Source organism: Ovis aries, unplaced genomic scaffold (genome assembly GCF_016772045.2).
Source record: "Ovis aries strain OAR_USU_Benz2616 breed Rambouillet unplaced genomic scaffold, ARS-UI_Ramb_v3.0 scaffold_87, whole genome shotgun sequence".
NCBI lineage: Eukaryota > Metazoa > Chordata > Mammalia > Artiodactyla > Bovidae > Ovis > Ovis aries.
Window position 1 is genome coordinate 766241 of NW_024599828.1, and position 18666 is coordinate 784906.

At 41.3% G+C, this 18666-nt stretch overlaps 1 protein-coding gene and 1 long non-coding RNA gene across 2 annotated transcripts in view; one reads left to right on the top strand and one right to left on the bottom strand.

Moving 5' to 3' along the window:
• PAG3 (pregnancy-associated glycoprotein 3) overlaps positions 1–18666 on the bottom strand; it is a 928325-nt gene that overhangs the window by 393870 nt on the left and 515789 nt on the right.
• On the top strand, positions 11065–16141 carry LOC132659118 (uncharacterized). Its single transcript, XR_009599095.1, has 2 exons — positions 11065–11282; positions 12177–16141. It is a non-coding gene; the product is annotated as an uncharacterized LOC132659118 (long non-coding RNA).

The following is an 18666-nucleotide window of genomic DNA, read 5'->3' on the forward strand; positions in this document are numbered from 1 at the left end:
TTATTTTTTTTCCTTTTTTTAAAAAATCTTTTTTTATTGGGGTTGGTATCTATTCATTGTTTTGTTTTGTTTTGTTTTATTATTTTTATTTTTACTTTATTTTGCTTTACAATACTGTATTGGTTTTGCCATACATTGACATGAATCAGCCACGGATGTACATGAGTTCCCAATCCTGAACCCCCCTCCCACCTCCCACCCCATATCATCTCTCAGGATCATCCCAGTGCACCAGCCCCAAGCATCCTGTATCCTGTATCGAACATAGAATGGCAATTCGTTTCTTACCTGCTAGTATAGATATTTCAATAACATTCTTCCAAATCATCCCACCCTCTCCCTCTCCCACAGAGTCTAAAAGTCCGTTCTATACATCTCTGTCTCTTTACTCTCTCGCATAGAGGGTTATCATTACCATCTTTCTAAATCACATATATAGGTGTTAGTATACTGTATTGGTGTTTTTCTTTCTGGCTTATTTCACTCTGTAATATAGACTCCAGTTTCATCCACCTCATTATAACTGATTACTACTCTTTTAAATTTCATTTTTATAACCTACTATTACTTTGGAAAAAAAAAAGAAAAAGATCCTATTTCTTAAAGCAAACTTCTATATATATAATTTTTGATAGTTTTTTTTTTCTTTAATATTGTATTTTTGAGATTCCAACCTCTACTCTAGATTTTTAATCTTTGCTTTTTGGTATTTGTTATCAATTTTGTACCTTTAAGAACCCAATCTTCAGTAACCCTTTTTATTTAGGAGCGAGATCACTGGCCTGATTTCTCTCTCCCCCTTTGGATCTCCTTTTTCTCCACCAAGTTGCCTCTATCTCCTTCCTCCCCCTTCTCTTCTCTACCCAAATCTGTGACTCTCTGTGTGTTCCGGATGGCTGAGAACACTTAGAGAACTGATTACTGGCTGGATCTATCTCTCTCCTTTTGATTCCCCCCTTTATCCCCCCTGGCCACCTCTCTTTCCTTCCTCCCTCTTCTCTTCTTTGTGTAACTCTGTGAACATCTCTGAGGAATCCAGACTGTGGAGAGCACATAAGGAAGTGACTACTGGCTAGCTTGCTCTCTCCTCTTTTGATTCCCCTTCTTCTACTCCTGGTCACCTCTACCTCCCTTCCTCCCTCTTCTCTTCTCCATGTAACTCTGTAAACCTCACTAGATGTCCCTCACTGTGGAGAAATTTTTCATCTTTAACCTAGATGTTTATCATTGGTGCTGTATAGATGGAAATGTCTTGAGGCTACTCTAAGAATAAGACTGAAACCCAGAGGCAGGAGGCTTAAGTCCAAATCCTGACAACACCAGAGAACTCCTGAATCCAGGGAACAGTAATCAATAGGAACTCATCAAATGCCTCTATACCTACACTGAAACCAAGCACCACCCAAGGGCCAAGAAGTTCCAGAGAAAGACATACCATGCAAATTCTCCAGCAACACAGGAACATAGCTCTGAGCTTCAATATACAGGCTGCACAAAGGCACTCCAAACCCACGGACATCTCATAACTCATTACTGAACACTTCATTGCACTCCAGAGGGAAGAAATCCACCTCCACCCACAAGAACACCAACACAAGCTTGCCTAAACAGGAAACCTTGACAAGCCATCCGTCCAAACCCACCCACAGTAAGGAAACTCCACAATAAAAAGAACTCCACAAACTGCCAGAATATGGAAAGGCGACCACAAACACAGCAATATAAACAAGAAGAAGAGGCAGAGAAATACCCAGCAGGTAAAGGAACAGAATAAATGTCCACCAAACCAAACAAAAGAGGAAGAGAAAAGGAATATATCTGATAAAGAATTCGAAATAATGATAGTGAAAATGATCCAAAATCTTGAAAACAATAAGGAAATCCAGATAAGTAGCCTGGAGACAAGGATTGAGAAGATGCAAGAAAGGTTTAACAAGGACATAGAAGAAACAAAAAAGAGTCAATATATAATGAATAATGCAATAAATGAGTTCAAAAAGAATTTGGTGGGAACCAACAGTAGAATAACAGAGATAAAAGATAGAATGGCAGAAATCAATGAAACAGAGAGGAAAAAGAAAAAGAAATATAAAGAAATGAGGATAATCTCAGAGACCTCTGGGACAATGTTAAACCCCCCAACATAAGAATTGCAGGAGTCCCAGAAGAAGAAGACAGAAAGAAAGACCTTGAGAAAATACTTGAGATAATATTTGAAAACTTCCCTAAATTGGGGAAGGAAATAATCATGCAAGTCCAAGAAATCCAGAGAGTCCCAAACAGGATAAACCCAAGGCCAAACACCCCAAGACACATATTAATCAAATTAACAAAGATCAAACACAAAGAACAAATATTGAAAGCAGCAAGGGAAAACAATAATAGCAGCAAGGGGATTCCCATAAGGAAAGAAGCTTATCTTTCAATAGAAACACTTCAAACCAGGAGGGTTGGCAGGACATACTTAAAGTGATGAAACAAAAAACCCTACAGCCCGGATGACTGTACCCAGAAAGGATATCATTCAAATATGAAGGAGAAAACAAAAGCTTTACAGACAAGCAAAAGCTGAGAGAATTCAGCACCACCAATCCAGCTCTTCAACAAACGCTAAAGGATCTTGTCTACACAGGAAACACAGAAAGGGTGTAGAAACTCAAACCCCAAACCATAAAGTAAGTGGCAACGGGATCATACTTATCAATAATTACCTTAAATGTAAATGGAGAGAATGCCCCAGCGGAGAAGGCAGTGGCACCCCACTCCTGTACTCTTGCCTGAAATCCCATGGATGGAGGAGCTTGGTAGGCTGCAGTCCATGGGGTCACAAAGAGTCGAACACGACTAAGTAACTTCACTTTCACTTCTCACTTTCATGCATTGGAGAAGGAACTGGCAACCTGCTCAAGTGTTCTTGCCTGGAGAATCCCAAGGATTGGGGAGCCTGTTGGGCTACTGTCCATGGGGTTGCACAGAGTTGGACTCGACTGAAGCAACTTAGCAGCACCAGCAGCAGTAGCAGCAGCAGACTGCCCCAAACAAAAGGCAAAGAATGGTTGAATGGACACAAAAACAAGACCCCTATATATGTTGTCTAAAGAGTCTCACTTTGAAACATGGTACACATACAGAGTGAAAGTGAAGGGCTGGAAAAGATATTCCATGCAAATAGAGACCAAAAGAAAGCAAGAGTAGCAATACCCATATCAAATAAAATAGACCTTAAAACAAAGGTTGTGAAAAAAGACAAAGAAGGACACTACATAATGATCAACATATCAATCCAAGAAAAAAATAAATTAAAGAAATCCAAATTGGAAAAGAAGAAGTAAAACTCTCACTGTAGAAGACATGATCCTCTACATAGAAAACCCTAAAGACTCCACCAGAAAATTACTAGAGCTAAACAATTAATATGGTAAAGTTGCAGGATATAAAATCAACACACAGAAATCCCTTGCATTTCTATATACTAATAACAAGAAAATAGAAAGAGAAATTAATGAAATAATTCCATTCACCATTGCAATGAATGATTAAAATACTTAGGACTATATCTACCTAAAGAAACTAAAGACTTATATATAGAAAACTATAAAACATTGGTGAAGGAAATCAAAGAGGACACTAATAAATGGAGAAATATACCATGTTCATGGATCGGAAAAATCAATATAGTGAAAGTGAGTATACTACCCAAAACAATCTATAGATCCAATGGAAACCCTCCCAAATGTATTTTTCACAGAGCTAGAAGAAATAACAAATTTCACAATATGTATGGAAATACAAAAAAACTTCGAATAGCCAAAGCAATCTTGAGAAAGAAGAATGGAACTGGAGGAATCAACCTGCCTGACTTCAGGCTCTGCCGCAAAGACACAGTCATCAAGACAGTATGGTACTGGCACAGAGACAGAAATATAGATCAATGGAACGAAATACAAAGCCCAGAGATAAATCCACGCACCATTGGACACCTTCTCTTTGACAAAGAAGGCAAGACTATCCAATGGAGAAAAGACAATCTCTTTAACAACTGGTGCTGGGAAAACTGGCCAACCACCTGTAGAAGAATGAAACTAGAACACTTTCTAACACCATGCACAAAAATAAACTCAAAATGGATTAAAGATCTAAAAGCACAACCAGAAAGTATAAAACTCCTAGAGTAGAACATAGGTAAAACATCTCCAACATAAATCACAGCAGGATCGTCTGTGACTGACATCCCAGAATACTGGAAATAAAAGCGAAAAGAAAACAAATGGGGCCTAATTAAAATTGACAGCTTCTGCATAACAAAGGAAACTATAAGCAAGGTGGAAATACTGTACTCAGAATGGGAGAAAATATTAAGAAATGAAGCAACTGACAGAGAATTAATCTCAAAAATATAGAAGCAACTCCTGCAGCTCAACTCCAGAAAAATAAACTACACATTCAAAAAGTGGGCCAAAGAACTAAACAGACATTTCTCCAAAGAAGGCATACAGATGGCTAACAAATACATGAAAAGAACATCACTAATTATCAGAGAAATGCAAATCAAAACCACAGTGAGGTACCATTTCATGCCAGTCAGAATGGCTGCTATCCAAAGGTCTACAAGCAGTAAGCGCAGGAGAGGGTGTGGAGAAAAAGGAACCTTCTTATGCTGTTAGCGGTAATACACACAGGTACAGCCACTCTGGAGAACAGTGTGGAGATTCCTTAAAAAAAACTGGAAATAGAACTGCTTTATGAGTCAGCAATCCCACTACTGGGCATACGCACCAAGGAAATCAGTATTGAAAGAGACATGTGTACCCCATTGTTTATCGCACCACTGTTTATAATAGCCAAGGCATGGAAGCAACCTAGATGTCCATCAGCAGATGAATGGATAAGAAAGCTGTGGTACATATACACAATGGAGTATTACTTAGCCATTAAAAAATACATTTGAATGAGTTCAAATGAGGTGGATGAAACTGGAGCCTGTTATACAGAGTGAAGCAAGCCAGAAAGAAAAACACCAATACAGTATACTAACACATACATATGTAATTTAGAAAGATGGTAATGATAACCCTGTATGCAAGACAGCAAGACAGATGTATAGACTCTGGAGAGGTCAAGGGTAGAATGATTTGGGAGAATGGCATTGAGACATGTATAGTATCATATGTGAAACGAATCACCAATCCAGGTTTGATGCATGATACAGGATGCTTGGGGCGGGTGCACTGGGGTGACCCAGAGGGATACTATAGGGAGGGAGGTGGGAGGGGGGTTCAGGATGAGAAACATGTGTATACCCGTGGTGGATTCATGACAATGTATGGCACACCAATACAATATTGTAAAGTAATTAGCTTCCAGATAAAATAAATAAATTTATATTAAAAATGAGTAATTTACACACTGGTGGGTGGGGACACAATTAGGGTTGGGGCAATTTGGGACTCAAAGATTGTTCCCTAAAATTCAGACCAGTACTATCAACTCTCTGCAGATAACTGGAAGGGTATCACCTGTAGCTTCCTACAGTTTTCTGTATTTAGCTCTCTCCTGTGAACTCTAGTTATATAGAGTCATAAATCTCTCTTCTTGGGGACACTGTTTGTCTCTGCCTAGGTACAACTTCCATGTATGTGTTGGAAACTATTTCTAGAGTTGGGGCAATTATAGAACTCTCCTTGCTTGTTCCCCACCTCAGGAATCCATTCTCTGCTGACAGACGTTTGATGTAAGACAATGCTCTTTCATTTGTCTTTCCTACTTTGGAGTAATTATAGACAGGAGGATAAATGTGTTTTTTAATCTTTTATGTCGACTGAAATGGAAGTCCCCCTGCAATCAGAACTCATTGAATGCCTTATGAATGCTAGGCACTGACTTCTGTGCATGGGTGCAAACTTGATTGGGGATGTATGTTGGAGCCATAAGGAGCCCCAGTCTTGCTGGATAAACATGCCCATTACAAATAGTATTTGCTATGTGGTATGTTCAGTTCAGTTCAGTCTTTCAGCCATGTCTGACTCTTTGCAACCCTGTGGACTGCAGCATGCCAGGGCTCGCTGTTCTTCACCAGATCCTGGAGCTTGGGGAAACTCATGTCCATCGAGTTGGTTATTCCATCCATCCATCTCATCCTCTGTCATCCTCTCTCCTCCCGCCTTCAATCTTGCCCAGTGACAGGGTCTTTTCTAATGAGTCAGTTCTTCACATCCGTTGGCCTAAAGTATTGGAGGTTCAATTTCGGCATCGGTCCTTCCAATGAATATTCAGGATTAATTTCCTTTAGGATGACTGTAGGTATCTCCTTTCAGTCCAAGGGACTCTCAAGAGTCTTGTAAAATGCCGCAGTTCAAAACCATCAATTCTTCTTCACTCACCATTCTTTATGATGCAACTGTCACATCCATACATGACAACTTGGAAAATCATAGCTTTGATTATACTGAACTTTTTCAGCAAAGTAATGTCTCTACTTTAAAAAAAAATTGTATAGTTGTGTCATAGTTTTTCTTCAAATGAGCAAGCATCTTTTTAATTTCATGACTGCAGTCATCCTCTGCAGTGATTTTGGAGCCCCTGAAAATAAAGCCTCTCACTGTTTCCATTGTTTCCCCATTATTTGCCCTGAAGTGATGTGACCAAATGCCATGATCTTCATTTTCTGAATGTGAAGTTTAAACCAGATGTTTCACTCTCTTATTTCACTTTCATCAAGAGGCTCTTTAGTTCCCCTTCAATTTCTGCCATGAGGGTGGTGATTTCTGCATATCTGAAGTTCCTGATATTTCTCCCAGCAATCTTGATTCCAGCTTGTGCTTCATCCAGTTGGGCATTTCACATGATGTACTCTGCACATAAGTTATATAAACAAGGTGACAGTATACAGCCTTTACATACTCCTTTCCCAAACTGGAACCAGTTTGTGGTTCCATGTTCAGTTCTAACTGTTATTTCTTGACCTGCATACAGATTTCTCAGAAGGCAGGTAAGGTGGTCTGGTATTCCCTTCTCTGTAAGTTTTCCACAGTTTGTTGTGATCCACATAGTCAAAGGCTTTTGCATGGTCAATAAAGCAGAAGTAGGTGTTTTCCTAGAATCCTTTTGCTTTTTTCTATCATCCAACGAATGTTGGCAGTTTGATCTCTGGTTCCTCTGTCTTTTCTCAAACCAGCTTGAACATATGGAATTTTACAATTCATGTATTGTTAAAGTCTTGCCTGGAGAAATTACTTTGGTAGCATGTGAGATGAGTGCAACTGTGTGGTAGCTGAAAATTCTTTAAAATCACCTCTTATGAGGATTGCAAGGAAAACGACCTTTCCAGTCTTGTGGCCACTGCTGAGTTTTCCACATTTGCTGGCATATTGAGTGCAGCACTTTAAAAGCATCGTCTTTTAAGATCTGATATAGCTCTACTGCAATGCCATCACACCCACTTGATATGCTCTTAGTGATGCTTCTGAAGACACATTTGACTTCACATTTCAGGATTGTCTAGCTCTAGGTGAGTGATCACACCATCGTGGTTATCATGGTCATTGATATCTTTCTGTGCAGTTCTTCTATGTGTTCTTTCAACCTCTTCTTAATATATTCTGGTTTTGTTAGGTCCATCCCATGTCTCTCTTTTATTGTGCCTGTTTTTGTGTGAAACATTCCCTCCCTATCTCTAATTTTCTTGAAGAGATCTCTGTTTTTTTTTTTTTTTTACCATTCTAATATTTTCCTCTATTTTTTTTTCACTGATCACTTAGGAAGGCTTTTTAAAAATATCTTCTTTTTATTCTTTGGATTTCTGCATTCAGATGGGTACATCTTTCTTTCCCCCTTTGCCTTTTGCTTCTCTTCTAAGTTATTTCTAAGACCTCATCAGGCAACCATTTTGCCTTTTTGCATTTATTTTTCTTTGGGATGGTCTTGATGTGGTATGTATCGATCAAAAAATGAAGATCATGGCAACCAGTTCCATCACTTCGTGGCAAAGACCAGGAAAAACAATGGAAACAGTAACAGGCTTTATTTTCCTGGGCTCCAATCACTGTAGATATTTCCCACAGTTGTGAAAAAAAAATACGCTAACTCCTTGGAAGAAAAGCTATGAAAAACCATACAGCATACTGAAAAGCAGAGACATTACTTTACCAGCAAATGTCTGTATAGTCAAAGCTATGGTTTTACCAGAAATCATGAGTGGATGTGAGAGTTGGACCATAAAGAAAGCTGAGTACCAAAGAATTGATTCTTTTAAAATGTGGTGTTGAATAAGACTCTTGAGAGTCCCGTGGACTGCAAGGAGATTCAACCAGTCCATGCTAAAAGAAATAAGTCCTGAATATTCACTGGAAGGACTGATGTTGAAGCTGAACCTCCAATACTTTGGCCAAATGATGGGAAGAACTGACTCAGGAGAAAAGACCCTGATGCAGGGAAAGATTGAAGGCAGAAGGCAAAGTGGGAAGACAGAAGATGAAATTGTTGGGTGGCATCACCGACCTGATGAACATGAGTCTGAGCAAGCTCGGGGAGTTGGTGATGAACAGGGAAACCTGGCATACTGCATCCCATGATATAGAAAAGAGTTGGACATGACTGAGAGACTGAACTGAACTAATGTACAGATAATATCAGGGAACAGGCAGAAGCCTTTGGGGTCCAGTCAATCCTGTGGCCCTGGTGGGAGTGGTGAAAGATTTAGGTGGAAGTGGAGGCTTCCCACAGTCTGGTGCAGGTGCTTGAATCCAAGACAAGGAGCACAAGATTTTGAATGTGTTACCAAATATTGTTTTCTAAAAAACAAAACAAAACAAAACAAAAAAAACCCCAAAACTTGCTTTCTGCAGGAGTGACAACTTTGATTGGGTCTGTTCTCTAGATTTTACTGAGGCATGTGGAAGGAATCTGGAGTGGGCTGAGTCTGCAAAAATTAGGTGACCAGCTGCTGGAAGGCCAGGCTTATGGTAGACATTCTGCATCAGGTGAAAAACAAATCCAGAGAAAAAGTGTCCCTTCTGGAGTGTACATGGCAATGTATCACATTGTTTCAGTAGATCAGTTCAATGGTGTTTTTGAGCAAGCAAGAAATGCATGATGGGTGGTTTGCTTTTGTCAATTCCTGTGGGTAGTTAGATGACTAAATGTTTTGTTACTTAATTGCATGATTGGAATTATGCTTGGGAAAGAAAACTACATCAAGTTCACCCACATTTTGACATTAATCAGCAAGCATAGGATGATTACTAAGGCAACGATAGGTAATTTAATCATGAGGGGCCAAATGGGGAAAGATTCACTTGACAGGCTGAGATTGGATTGTACAGGTTGCCATAGTTATTGCTATGAAAAGTAGTCATAACAGCTACTTGTTCCTATGCTGGAGATGTGGGAAACTGACCAGAGAGCAAGATCTTCTACAAGTTTCCTTGCAGTGTGATTTCAGGGGCGAAGCAATTGATAAGGAAAGGCAGACTGGCAAGGCTGAGGAAGGGAGTAATCTGAGACAATAATCATTAGCTCTCATGTGAGCCCAGAAAACAGAAGCATAGACTCAGTCAGAGTTCTTGGTCAGGGTTCAGAAATAGATGTCATTTGGCTGGAATCAATATTTAGCCTTGTGGATGGCAGCCATAACCTCTAAACAGAAGATTTCCTTCTCCCCAGATGGTGGAATAATTCACATTTGTTCCAGATTCAGGAACCCAAAGAGCCCTCTGAGGGCCACTTGCTCTTTGCAGGCACACATGCAATCTAGAAGGTGGAATTATCATCATGGTGCCCATTTTCCAGATGAGAAAACTGAGGTTAAGAGACTTGATCAAGCTTATACAGCTAAGCATGTGAAAAGCCAAGCACAAACCCAGGGTAACAGTCCTCAAATTGTGTGTTTTTGATCCACACCCACTGGGAGTGGTGAGTGGTGATCTGGAAGCAATGCTTAGGCAGAAGCTAACATTATTCATGTTTAAATTGAAGAAAGTAAGGAAAACCACTAGAACATTCAGCTATGACCTAAATCAAATCCCTTATGAATATATAGAGGGGATGAGAAATAGATTCAAGGGATTAGGTCTGTTAGCCTGAAGTACTATGGATGGAGGTTTGTAACATTGTATGGGAGGTGGTCATCAAAACCATTCTCAAGAAAAACAAATGTGAGAAGGCAAAGTGGTTGCCTGAGGAGGCCTTAAATATAGCTGAGAAAATAAGAGAAGTGAAAGGCAAAGGAGAAAGAGAAAGATATACCCAATGGAATGCAGACTTTCAGAGAATAGCAAGGAGAGATAAGTCTTCATAAGTGAATAGTGCAAGAATTAGAGGAAAACAATAGAATTGTAAAGAGAACAGATCTCTTCAAGAAAAGTGGCGATACCAGAGGAACACTTCATGCAGAGTTGGGCGCAATAAAGGACAGAGAAGTCAAAGACCTAATAGAAGGAGATGAGGTGAGAAGAAGTGACAAGAATGCACAGAAGAACTATACAAAAATGGCCACAATGACCAGGATAGGGATGTTGCTGGGTCATTCACATAAAGCCAGATAATGGAGTATGACGTAAGTGGGCTTGAGGATGCATCACTACAAGAAATGTTATGGAAGGTGATGAAATTCCAGTTGAGCTGTTTAAAGTTCCTAAAGAATGAGGCTGTAAATGTGCTGCATTCAATATGTCAGCAAATTTGGAAAGCTCATCAGTGACCACAGTGCTGGAAAAGGTCAGTTTTCATTCCAATCCAAAATAAAGGCAATTCCAAGGAATGTTCAAACTATTGAGAGAGTCATTTCCTGGGCAGGTTGATAAGAAGTCTAGGGGTCCCCAAGGAGAGAGGGGTCTGGAATTCTCAAGGGGGGAGAAAGGACAAACTTTTTTTCCTTCTCTCCATTCCTTAGGATTATATAACAATAATGTATTCTGCCTGAGGACAGTCTGTGGATTAAACCTTCTAGCTAATTCTGTTATCTTAAAATGTAAATTATGGGAGTAGGTCTGGTGAGGTCTTTACAACCTCAAGATATTCTTTGGATTCATTAGAGAGTATATAAACTCATTGGTAACACTAACAAGCGGGTACTCTTTCTGCCCCCTTCTGATGCCTATGTCAGAAGCTTTCTCTATCTCCTTTATACTTTAATGAAACTTTATTACACAAAAGCTCTGAGCAATCAAGCCTCGCGTCTCTGGCCCCGGATTGAATTCTTCTCCTCTGGGGGCCAAGAATCCTGGCGTCATGATTCAACAATAATCTTTCATCATGGGGGCTCATCCAGGATCCTTCAGGACAAGGTAAGGATGCTTGGAGCTCTAGTTCTTTGTTCTCTTAGTAAACACATTTTCTGCTGTGCTTTACTAACTCTACAGTGTGCTTGTGTGAATGAATGACATGCCCTGCGCGAAGCAAATGAGGAGCCCTGCTCTGCGGTTCCAAGGTGATCTCATACGGCTTATGGCAGAAACCTGTCAGGGGTTTCTACCGACCTGCCAAGGCCAAGAGGCACCCAATGTCTCCTTTGGGAACCGACCAGAAATGGGCAAAGCGTGTGGACCGAACTCTCCTTTCTCGGTCAAACTTTTCGGTCTCTTTGACCATTTCATAACTCCTTACAGAACCTAATCTATTGGATCATAGACTTTCCAGGGACTTGTGATCTATACTGTGACTGTGTACTGTGGCAAACTTGGATTGGTATTCAAGAAAGTGCCTAGCCTCGCTAGGAATCAAAAGTTTGGAAGCTAGATGGAGCTTATACTGGTGTGGTGATGTTTGAAAAGAACATCCCAGCTTTATGTTCATATCAGTCTTATTGTGGTCAGGAATATACTCAGGGTCGTGCACAGGCACTCAGGTGATGAATGTTTCCAGCAGCAGTCTTGCTTGGGAGGCATTCTGGAAGATTACTCTGATTGCACCCCGGGTGACATCAGAGACAAGCAAGGTTAAAGGTGAAGAGCTGGACATCAGGTAGAGGTGCTATCAGGTCTACCCCTGGTACATCCCCACCCCATCTCGGTGGTAGAACCGAGAAGGTTGAGACAGCGCCTGCGTCAGTAAGGGACAGACTAAGTCCGACCAGCAAGGAAAAGCTTTTAGTGTAAAGTCTGTCTACACCTCCATCTAGAGCAAGGAGGGATGCCTCCGGTAGAAAAATGGCCCTAGTCACTTTTTTTTCTCTCTTTCAGATGGGAGCTAACAATTCCAGCCTCACTCCTTTGAACTGTATCCTGAAAAACTGGGATAGACTTGATCTCCAGGGCTTAAAGAAGACACACCTGGTCTTCCTGTGTGATACTGCATGGCCACGGTATCCATTGGAGGATGGCGAACGGTGGCCAGTTGGAGGGTCTCTTAAGTATAATACTGTTTTACAATTAGACCGGTTCTGTAAGGAACAAGGGAAGTGGGTAGAAGTAGCATATGTGTTGCCCTTTTTCTCTCTGGGAAATATGCCAGACTTATCTCCTAAGGGTATAGATTTGGGTGTGAAACCTTCAGCTCCCTTTTGTCCTCCCACTTTGCCCCCATACCCGGGGCTCCAAGCTGAGCAAACTGAAAACCAGAGAACCCCCCTCCCCCCCACCTTAGAAGGGTTGCCTTTGTCTCAGTGGAAATCCAAACTGAGATTCAAACTGCATACGTGGAGGTCCAAACAACTCCCGTCTCAGTACGACCTCAGACTATTTTGGTTTAGGTAGAAACTCAGACCATCGAATTAAGAGATGAGATGGAGGACAGGAGACAAAGAGAAAAGTAAAAAGAAAAACAGGTTTCTCCAGTCTATCCCTGGGATCATGTGTGCAGAGCAGCCAGAGAGACTGAGGAACAGACACACAAGCTGTTGCCTCTTCATGAAACACCCACCGGGAGAAATAATCAGTCCATGAGAGTTAATAAGCCTTTTTATTATCAAGAAATACAATGAATCAAGGAAGATCTGGGAGACTATTTAGAGGACCCAGAAAAATATATTAGAGCTTTTAAAGGTGTTACTCTGCTTTATGACCTTACTTGGAAGGGTGTGACGTATATCTTGGGACAAATGCTGACTCCTGACACAAAGACTCGAGTTTTGGGAAAAGCAGTTGCTTATGGAGATGAATGGCTTGGTAATGAATCAGTAGGGAAGAGGAAGGATGAGATAGCGGCCCTCCCCACTGGGAATCAGGCCGTCCCAACTATAGAACCAGACTGGGACTACAACACAGCTAAAGGAAGATGGGATCAGAGCCATTTTGTCAGATGTATTCTTGAAGGACTCAGGCAGGCGCGTTCTAAGCCTTTAAACTATAGCAAATTGGCAGACATAGAACAGGAGGAGAAGGAAGCTCCTGGTAAATTCCTAGAGATTCACTGAGATTGATAAATTCACTGAGATTGATCCCGAAAGTGAAGAAGGAAAAGTGATCTTAAAAGATAGATTTCTCACTCAGTCGGCTCCAGATATCTGCCTTAAGCTACAAAAATGGGCGTATGGACCAAATCAGTCTTTAGATACTGTTACAACTTGCTCAGATGGTCTATTATGGTAGGGAATATAAGGAAAAGAAAGAAAGGCCAAAAAAAGACCAAGGAAAAGGCGGAAGCCTTCACAATGGCTATGAAAAATGTTCTTAAATAGCCAGAGAAAAATGCCCAGAGGGACCCAGGTGAAAAGGGATGGGCTTGCTATTACTGTGGAAAGGAGGGGCACCTCAAGCGGGATTGCCCTCAGGCATCTAAGCTGCCCCCGGCTCCATGTCCTGTCTGCAAAGGACTACACTGGAAGAGAGACTGCCCTCAGAGGTGTAGGTCTCTGGGGTCAGACTCTCGAGACAATCAGGACTGAAGGTGACTGGGGGTCCCCACACAAGCTCCCATCCTAATTACACCTGAGGAACCCCGGGTATTAATAATTGTGGGGGGCCAATCCGTTGATTCCCTTTTAGATACTGGGGCAACTTACTTTGTGCTTACTGAAGCCCCTGGCCCACTTTCTTCCCAACCCGTTTCCATAATGGGACTGTCTGGATGAGACAAAAGGTACTATTTCAGTTATTCTTTATCTTGCAACTGGGATTCTGTGCTATTTTCACACGAGTTTCTGATCGTGCCAGAATCTCCCTCACCCCTTTTGGGGAGGGATATACTGAGCAAGGTCCATGCCTCTGCTTTTATGAATATGGAACCCTCCCTTTCTCTTCCTCTAGTTGAACAAAATGTAAATCCTAGAGTATGGGCTGATGGAAAATCTGTGGGTTGAGCACAAAATGCTATTCCTGTAGTTGTCAAGCTCAAAGACCCACACTTATTTCCACATAAAAAGCAGTATCCCCTGAAACCTGAGGTTAAGGAAGGGTTAAAACCCATCATTAAAAATTTAAAGGAACAGGGACTATTAATTCCCTGTAACAGTCCTTGCAACACTCCTGTTTTGGGTATAAAGAATTCAAATGGTAAATGGAGACTAGTTCAAGATTTACATATAATAAATGAGGCTGTAGTTCCTTTACACCCCATGGTTCCTAATCCTTATACTCTATTGTCTGAAATTCCTGAAGGAGCCAAATATTTCTCAGTAATTGATTTAAAAGATGCCCTCTATTCAGTGCCTTTGGCGGAGGAAAGTCAATTTCTATTTGCCTTTGAAGACCCTACACAGCCAGCTTCTCAATTAACCTGGACAGTTTTGCCCCAGGGATTTTGTGACAGTCCTGACTTATTTGGACAAAGTTTGTCACGGGATCTACAAAACTTTAATAGCTCTGAAGCGGTGGTGTTACAATATGTAGATGATATTTTGCTCTGTGCTGAGACAGAGGAAGCTTGTTCGTGAGCCTCAGAAGATTTCTTAAACTTTCTGGCTGGCTGTGGTTACAAGGCAGCAAGAGAAAAGGCTCAGCTGTGTCAATGGTCGGTTAGATATCTGGGCCTAATCATATCAGAAGGGACTAGGGCCATAGGCCTTGAGAGAAGTAAGCTTATACTAAGCCATCGCTTAACTATGACTTTAAGACACTTGAGAGGATTTTTGAGAATCACAGGTTACTGGATTCTGGGTTGTGGGGAACTTGTCCGGCCTTTATATAAACTTATAGCTAAAACTCAGCAGGCCCAAACTAACAAACTGGTTTGGTCTCCAGAAATTCAAAAGGCTTTTAAGGTTCTTCAGACTGCTCTCCTGCAAGCTCCAGCTCTGAGCTTGCCCACAGGGTCAGAATTTAATTTGTCACTGAAAGAAAAGGTATGGCCTTGGGAGTTTTGACCCAACCTCGAGGGCCTCAGCTGCAACCTATTGCTTATCTAAGCAGAGAATTAGATGTAATTTCATGTGGGTGGCCCCACTGCCTAAGAGTAATTGGGACAGCGGCTTTATTAGCACCTGAAGCTTTAAAAATATTTATTGGATGAAACCTTACTGTACTGACTTCTCATGATGTGAGTGAGATCTTAAATTCTAAGGTTAATATTTGGACGACAGACAGTAGGCTTCTTAAATACCAGTCATTGTTGTTAGAAGGACCAGTCACTAAGCTTAAAGTCTGTGGAAATTTAAATTTTTTCTGAGAAGGAAAATGAAACACCTGATCACGATTGTTCTCAATTCCTAACTTTATGCAGCTCAGGAAAATCTGGAAATATTTAGAGATGGCAGTTCTTTTGTTCGGGATGGAAAGCGTAAAGCAGGTTATGCCATGTTGACTGCTGAACAGGTTTTGGAAGCAGAATCTCTTCCCCATCTGGATGTATCCTGGAGAGGACTGGGAAATTTATTTTACTCATATGCCAAAAGCTAATGGATATTTTTGCTCACAAGTTTGGGTAGATACTTTTACTGAATGGACTGAGGCTTTTCTCTGTCGTAGTGAACAGGCTAAGGAGGTTATAAAGATTCTCTTCATCAGTGGAAGGCTTCCTGTGGTGGACATCTCCACTTCAAGGAAAGGCCTTTCTCCAAGTCTGTGAATACCTTCGACAACAATCAGGTGATGCCTCGTCTTCATCTTATGACATCTACCAACCCTAAAATGGACTGGTGCAACATTTTACACTTTAACTATGGACATAATGTGACTTTTAATTTTGACTATGTTGCCTTACATCTGTAACTGTGTAACTGGATTTTTTTCTAGCTGCATGAAAGCGTTTAAGTTACAAATCGTTGCTCAAACTCCTGCTACTGCTGCACCTTCCTCCACTACTATTTGGGACCCCTGGATCAGATATCCTCAATATGAGAATTAGGAGAATATGTTGCCTCGCCAATTTAGGGACAATGCCCCTTCTCAGCTCGGAAGCAGTGATGGAATGAGAATGACACCCCTTTACCCTAGGCAACATAATTCTCCTAAAAGAAAAGGGGGGAATGAGAGTCATTTCCTAGGCAGGTTGATAAGAAGTCTAGGGGTCCCCAGGGAGAGAGGGGTCTGGAATTCTCAAGGAGGAAGAAAGGACAAACTTTTTTCCCTTCTCTACATTCCTTAGGATTGTATAACAATAATGTATTCTGCCTGAGGACAGTCTGTGGATTAAACCTTCTGGCTAATTCTGTTATCTTAAAATGTAAATTATGGGAGTAGGTCTGGTGAGGTCTTTACAACCTCAAGACATTCTTTGGATTCATTGGAGAGTATATAAACTCATTGGTAACACTAACAAGCGGGTACTCTATCTGCCTCCTTCAGATGCCTATGTCAGAAGCTTTCTCTATCTCCTTTATACTTTAATAAAACTTTATTACACAAAAGCTCTGAGCGATCAAGCCTCGTCTCTGGCCCCAGATTGAATTCTTCTCCTCCGGGGGCCAAGAATCCCGGAGTCGTGATTCAACAACAATTTTTCACTATCATGCCATTGTGCTCATCTTACTTGCTAGCAAGGTAATGCTCAATATCCTTCTAGCTAAGTTTCAACAGTACATGAACTGAGAACTTCTAGATATGCAAACTGGTTTGAGCAACCAGAGGTCAAATTGCCAACATTCATTGGATCATAGAGAAAGCAAGGGAATCCCAGAAATAACATTTCCATCTGCTTCACTGACTATGCTAAAGCCTTTCACTGTGTGGACCACAACAAACTGTGGAAAATTCTTAAGGAAATGGGAGTACCAGATCACATTACCTTTCTCCTAACATTTCTGTATGCAGGTCAAAAAGCAGCAGTTAGAATTAGACATGGAACAACTGAAAGATTTAAAATTGGGACAGAAGCTTGACAAGGTATACACTGTCTCTCTGGTTATTTTAACTATATATAAGATACATCATTCAATATGCTGTTTTGGATAAATCCCAAGCTGGTATCAAGATTGCTGGGAGAAGTATCAACATCCACAGATAATGAAGATGATGCTGCTCTAGTAGCGGAAAGCAAAGAAAAACTAAAGAGCCTCATGATGAGGTGAGGAGATGAAAAAACCGGCTTAAGCTCAACAGTCAAAAAAAACTATTCACAAAATGATACTCAACATTTATGGCATCCAGTCCCACCACTTCATGGCATATAGATGATGGAAAAGTGTAAACAGTGGCAGATTTTATTTTCTTGGGCTCAAAAATCACTATGGACCTTGACTGCAGCCACAAAATAAACACACACTTGCTCCTTGAAGGAAGAAAGGCTATGAAAAATCTGCACAGAGTATTAAAAAGCAGAGACACACTTTGCTATAGAGGTCTGTAGTGTCAAAGCTATGGTTTTTCCAGTAAACAGGTACAGATGTGAACTCTGGACCATTAGAAAGGGTGAATGCCAAAGAATTGAGCTTTTGAACAGTGGTGCTTGAGAAAATACTTGAGAGTCCCTTATACAACAAGGAGATCAAACCAGTCAATCTGAGAGGAAATCAACATCTGACTGCTGCTGTTTCAGCTGAGGCAACTACTGAGGGCGTCTAAGTGGAAAGAACAGATACTTCCACTGCAAAAGTGCCTAACCATGGCAGCTCCAAGCAAACAGTTTATAGCCCCACCCATGGAGAAGCTCAGAAAGGCTGAAGGCTCTGTGTTCCCTGGGTTCCTGATACATCCGTTGCATTCTCCCAGCAGCATTGGAGGCCAAGGAAGGGGCATTCTGGGCCCTGGAGGAGGGAGATGCCTCTGGGATCCACTGGGGCTATCACTTACCAAGTAGGACTATAAAGAAGAGAGCAGGCATATGTGGCAGAGAGCTGGTGACTGGGTATGGGACAAAAGGGAACCAGCTCTCCATGAAGTACCTCACTTAAACTCCCCTGGAGGTGACGCCCAGTGATAAGATCATCTGAGATGGGATGAAGAAAGTCTATTTCATTACCCCTTATAAGCCCTCTGAATGAGGAGGTGGTGGAGTCGGTGGGTCATCACAAACTCTTTCATGGCCTAGACCATCTCCCACTTTCTTTGAGCCTCCTCTTCCCAGCTTCAGTCATGTAGTTCTGGAGGGAATTGACAATCATGTGTGCTGCTGGGTCAGACCCCAAGAGCATGTAAAGCCAGTCATAGGACCCCATGGCCCTGCCAGGATGGGTGATCTAGGACTCCACATGTGATCTGAGGTAAGTCATTCAGAGAACACCCTTGAATTCTGATATCTTCAATCTTTTCTTTCATTATTGGAAATGTCTTCAGGATATAAAAACCTGGGGCAGGTAGTTTGGACTCCCTAACTAGTTGTAGAATCTTTGGAAAGAAAGTTGCAGGCTCAGACCATCAA